Genomic DNA, 6,370 nt, shown 5'->3' with positions numbered 1-6,370 from the left:
AATTGTAGGTCCAATATTTGAGAATGAGTCTTATTAAAATAAATTGGAGTCCCTAGAACACCCATACACTTTGATCGTTTCGCAATTTTTATCTTAACGCTATATTTTTTATGTTTCGTATATCAAAACCAATTATTAGTAATAAATACACAAAAGGTAATGGAAGACAACGCTCATACATATGCATTCGTTCTGACAACCATCGCTACCGAAGTATTCAATATCGAATTCGTGAATTTTAATGAAGTGCCTAACTTCCAAGAGAAAATTGGAAAGATTCTTCGACAATGTCTAAAAAATATATGTAAATTTATTCCACGGGAGATCAATTTTCGTAAATTTAATTCCAATTTAATTGTGGAATTGTGTTAAAGTGGCAGTGTTAGAGTGTTAAAGTGGCAGTTAAATGTTTTTAACTATTTCATTATATTAATACATAGTAACAAAATAGTATTTTTCTACTAACAAAGGGTAAGGGCGACGCTTACCTACTCCACTTATTGCAGCTATTATAACTTTCGTAATGTGCTAGGCAAAGATTTAAAGTGTATTTTTCCAGTACATTAGAAAAGTCAAATGACAGCTAAAACAGCGATCTTTGAATCATTTCCTTAGAACTGTAGATATTTTGGTGTCCATACTTAATATTATAAAATATGCAGGTTGCAGGCGTCATCTAGTAACATTATAAACTACTATAAGTACGTTGGCGGTAGAGCAGGCGATTTGGTAGCTGATTTCGTAGATTACAGTAACTAATGTCGGTTCATTTGTTGTTAATCCGTTGTCGCCGCAACGTTAAACTGGGTCAATTCCAGTGATTCATTTTGAGGCTAATCTATGATTATAATAAAACAGTGGCGTCAAGTTTTTACTACCACATGCAGCATTCAATATTGTCTACAATTATTAAAGGTGGATAAAATAAATCCATAGGTACTAATATTATAGATTACGTCCGCAATGTATTTTAAATTACCGATGACACAATTCCGTCGCGTTCCGTCCGTATTTTGTATGCATTAACGTAATCATGCGTAATTTACGCCGCGTAACTTCGGCCTAGTGTGTTTAGACACATAGAGATAAATGTAAGTGTCTGTTTGTTATATTCTCTTCACGCTTAAACCACTGATTTTAATGAAGTTATGTAGATACTTTAAGTCCTGGGAAATTCCAAAGAATAATTTTTATACTGAATAGGTAAATGTACGGTCCCCGCGCGATAAACGAATTTCGGCGGAACGGAGTTGCGGGCGTCATTTAGTATAAATAACAGAGAATAAAAAATATAAACAGACGAACATAATATAACCTCCTCCTTTTTGGAAGTTAGTTAAAAATTATAAGTTTTATCATGCCATCCTATACCAGCCATCGAGTTTTTAACGAGCTGCTTGACTAGTTATAATAAAATAATATGACCAAATAAATATTTTAAAACGTTCTCTATCAATATCTATATATACTTAGTACTATCAATAACTAGAGCCTATCTACTTAATATAAATAATAACTACTATCAATAAAGCGTATTTAAATAAATATCCGTCAGAAATATAGGTAAGGGATATACAAAGGAAATGATGAACGTCTGATATCACTTCTTTTGATGTCACTCATGGTTTATTTAGGGGACAAAAATTTATTCCACTTCCTGCACACGGGGTGCCTTATAATATATTTATAATGGTGGCACGTATGTTATAAAAATATAAACTTTTCAGACGTATGTAAATGCCAAACACTGATACCCTACAGGAATATGTTATTGCAGACTACAGTTATACATTTTTATTTTTTATTTTATCAGATTCAAAATACGCAACAAAGCCTCTTACAATATAAATTTATTAATCGTGCAAAGCCAAACTATTTTCATATTTCAGAACCAAAATATGTATTAAATCAAGTCAATATCGATGTAAAAAATTTCATCACATTTAGCTGAATGCTCACAGTTTTTCATCACGCCACAAAATAACTTTTGTCTACAACCTTTATACATTCAATAGAGAACATTGCTTAGAACGATCGCAGACACAAAATATGAGCGGAGAAATAGCGTGCAATCGTACAAATTCATAACAGGGGAGGTATCTGATCCTTCGCCGGTTACTTAGAGACTTTGTCATGTAAATCAGCCACTCAAACCTTAGACGAGACGTCATTTAAATTGAAATATCGTAAATATTCCAGTTGTGAATTGATGTCGCTTTGATGTTTAATTTACCTTAATATTTTGTCTTCAGATAGTAGAGATTAAATCGCGAAGGCTTCGAGTATTTTACGGGCCTAATGGACTTATCACGAGTCTGATATTTTTATTCGTAAATTAGAATTCTAATTTCGAACAATAGTAAATAGTTAATTATTGATCGAAATTAGAATTCGACAATAGATGATCTTTCCTATAAATTCAATTCATAGGTTATTGTTTCAATATTGTTTCCAGTTTGTTTACGACAGAATTTTTAAATTATAATCATGACCTGCCTGGTAACTGGTTATTTGTGCTATCTCAACCTTTCCTGAGAGGTATGCTTAAAGCAGACCCATTATTTATGAAACTTCAAACTAATAAGATAAGATATTCTTTAATATTTTTATTCACATAGTCAAAGTGCGTGTTTCACTAAAATTACCTCGCTTTTCTTCCGAAAGAAAGAAAGTATTTCAATTTGTGTCTAAATTTGTTTCATTGTGTTGGTCACTTAGTCCACTTACGCCCTTTATAATTTAGGTCAGCGTCGCAAGGCGGTAACCTAGTGTTGCTAGAGCAGCAAATTTCCTTTTCACATTTTTTCCGTAAATAATGGCAAAACGCTAGCGTTGTAGGTTTATACGTTGACTTTTCCCTCTTATTAAAATTCAGAGCGCCGCCTAAGGGCGACAATATTCGGTAACATATTCATATTTAAACGAACATCTTGTGTGTCTTTCGTTTATATAAATTTCTAAATATATTCACTATTTGTTTTAAGTACGGTATAATGAAAAAAGGGATGAAAAAGCTTTCTAGATAATATTTATACGAATACATAAATCACAATTCATACCACTTTTGACAGTTCAAGGACCTATTTCCAGAAGCTCGAATCGAAAGATTATAATATCACAGCGCTTTCGGAACAGAATAAAAGACTCGAACCAAGAGTTTGAGAATAATGCCCTACCAGTCCTAACACAAATATAAATCGACAAGGAAATTATTGTGTTTAAAATGATGTTGTCGTGTGAGCATGAAAATATGTACAAATTGTGCATGCTGTCCATGCATTACAATTTACAGGTTACTCGAGTAGCGCCAATGCGCCAAATTAATTTACTTAGGGCCTGTTTCACCACTTCCTGATAAAGTGCCGAATAGGCTATTTACAACTTTTTTGACAAATTCTCCATACTTCATCTGTCAAGTTAAGTGGTGGATAGCCTTATCAGGAAGTGGTGAAACAGGCCCTTAGACTACAAAAAAATTAAAGGTTTTTAAATTACGACAATTTCATCACGTACCTACCTCCAATTTTCTGCTCTTATAAGTTATAAATATTATTTTTATATTACAAAACGTTCCCAGTTCCTACCAGGGCAACAAACGATTGCCCTTTATAAGATGACGTAACTTGAAGTAAGGTTTCCATGCTAAATTATGTCCCAAGCGGGTCTGGCAAGATTGAATACTGAGAACATATTTGCCGTTAGTAAACCTAAATCGCTCCCGAGCGTATCGGCTATTACGAAATAATAGGAACATCTTAGAATGTCTATTTATCTATGTTAATCTTATATCTTTCAACGAGCAATTCTTGTATATACAGTGTGTAACAAAAACTAGTGATAATACTTTAGGGTGGGTACGTGTTGCTTGTAGAGAGTTCACTGTGAAAGTAGCAGCGCTGAAAGACCAAAAATTTTTTTCACTTTTGTATGGGGAAACTCGTGACGCTCGTGCCCTTGTCCATACAAAAGGGAAAAAAATTTTTCGTCTTTCAGAGCTGCTACTTTCACAGTGAACTCTCTACAAGGAACACGTACACACCCTAAAGTATTATCACTTGTTTTTGTTACACCCTGTATATATATATAGCTAGGAATCATTTTCATTCAGAAAATGTATTTTTATTCGTGTTCTATCGATAATCGATAAACTGAAAAATATCACTCTTCCTGACATCTATTGGCAAATAATAATACTATTTCGTTGGCAACTAATTGTTTTAACGACCAGCAGATGGCGTTATTAAGTAACACGAAGGCAATGAGAGCTTAGCTCGGTCATCCAGGTACTGTTTCTTTTAATCGGGAAGATCGCAAAACTTAAGGTTGTGAATAATTTTGATGTAACAATGTTACAAGAGCAGTAGATAATATAGTATTGTATAACGTGAGATTTAAAAAATATTTGCCTAAAATTAAAGAAAATAATATTATGCTGTTGAGAAGTTCCCTCGCATTTATATTAACAGTATTAACGTGTAGTTATCATCAAGTACCAACGAATACCCTATGGCCTATAATAAAGTTAACGTAACGTTACCATAAGGGTGGATTGCACCAACTTACTTTAACTATAACTGTAACTTTAACTAAGGTTGGGTTGCACCAGAGCCGTGGTTAAAGTTAAAGTTGAAGTTATGGTTAAGGTAAATTTAACTTTTACTTTAACCTTAACTTTGCCCGGAAAAATTTACAGATGACAGCTGATCCAACAAGGTTATAAATGCAGGTGGGCGGGGGCGCTGCTGGCAAAGGAGAACTGTCAAAAATGGCGGTTTTTGTATGATGACAGCGTTAGTTCCTTTTTTCGCCACATGCATTTAAAACCTCGTCGAGCTCTATGGTTATGGTTAAATATGACGCCTTGGTGGTGTCCATTTTTATTTAACTAAAGATTTGACATTTTACATTGTAGTTAAAGTTAAATTTACAGTTAAAGTTAAAGTAAGTTGGTGCAACCCAGTCTAAAACTTTAACTATAACTACAATGCAAAATGTCAAATCTTTGCTTGAAGTCAAAAATGGACGCCATATTTAACCATAACCTTCGTTAGTTATTTTAATTGGAATAATTTTATAAGTTTAATATTTGAATGTAATGTATTTAATATTTCATGTAAATTTATTTTATGTTGCATACACAACCTAAATGTTAAGAACAAGTCCTGACACCGTTAGGGGGGATGAGAAATTAATAAAAAAAAAACATAAATTACCACGCCTCTGGTGCAACCCACCCTAAGTCTATCGCCGTTCCGTACTAGATACCCCCATTTTCATATAATATTAACCCCACCTTCAATATAAATTTGTCATTCTACAAACGTCTGTGGCTAGGATAAAATTATTTCTAAGGAACGCGCCTTCTATTCAGAATTTTTATTAAGAGTATCTCGAATTCAAATTTCTAAGCAATATATCTGACAATTTACACAGGGATTCCCAACTAAATTCCCCACAACTACATTTTTAACGGGCCGAAGTTATTTATTATTCATACATAAAAAGCTCCAGGATATTTACCATTGAAGGCAGCGCCTTTGCACTGTAAAACATGCATCTTTATACGCTCCCAAATGTATTGGCTTTTAAAACGTTGGATGTATCTAGGATTTGTATCGCCTACTTGCCCAAATAGGCTTTTATGCAATTGGACAATTTTTACAGGACTCTTTGGGAGACGGAGTGGAGATTTGCTTGTGCAAATTGACGAAGTTGGTGCCATATCAAGCGTGTGAAAAAAATCCCTTTACAGCGTCGTAGAATCGCGCGTACTATGTGTACACATTTTACGATACGTAGTTCAACAACGTCTGCAGTAGTTGCGGCTGCTTTCTCAGTAATAAATAAACACAATATAAGCCTCGTATTTAAGCGTGTTTATCTATATTATTATGCACTAATATTATAAATCTGAAGAGTTTGTTTGTTTGTTTGTTTGAACGCGATAATCTCAGGAAGTACGGGTCTGATTTGAAAAATTATTTCAGTGTTAGATTTAACCATTTATCGAGGAAGGCTATATTTTTTATCACGCTTAGACTAATAGGAGCGAAGAAATAGAGGAAAATGTGGAAAAACGGGGGAAATTATTTGAAAGCGCTTATCTCACGAACTACTGGAGCAATTTTTCTGGTATTTGGTACAGATAAGAAGTAGACCAAGGGTCGCGAAGGGTCAAAGGCTATTTGTTGTGGACAAATTTGTCTGTGAAATATCTAATTTAAGCGAGCGAAGCCGCGCGGAACTTCTAGTATAATATATAAACATTAAACACGCTTATACGAGGCAGACCGTAGACTTATGATTCAAGTTGCAACCGCCATAAAACGAATCCTTTCGAAGAATCGTCAAGAGAATTCAAAGTTTTAGA

This window comes from Aricia agestis, chromosome 10 (genome assembly GCF_905147365.1).
Source record: "Aricia agestis chromosome 10, ilAriAges1.1, whole genome shotgun sequence".
In the NCBI taxonomy this organism is placed as follows: domain Eukaryota; kingdom Metazoa; phylum Arthropoda; class Insecta; order Lepidoptera; family Lycaenidae; genus Aricia; species Aricia agestis.
This window is presented reverse-complemented; position numbering follows the sequence as displayed.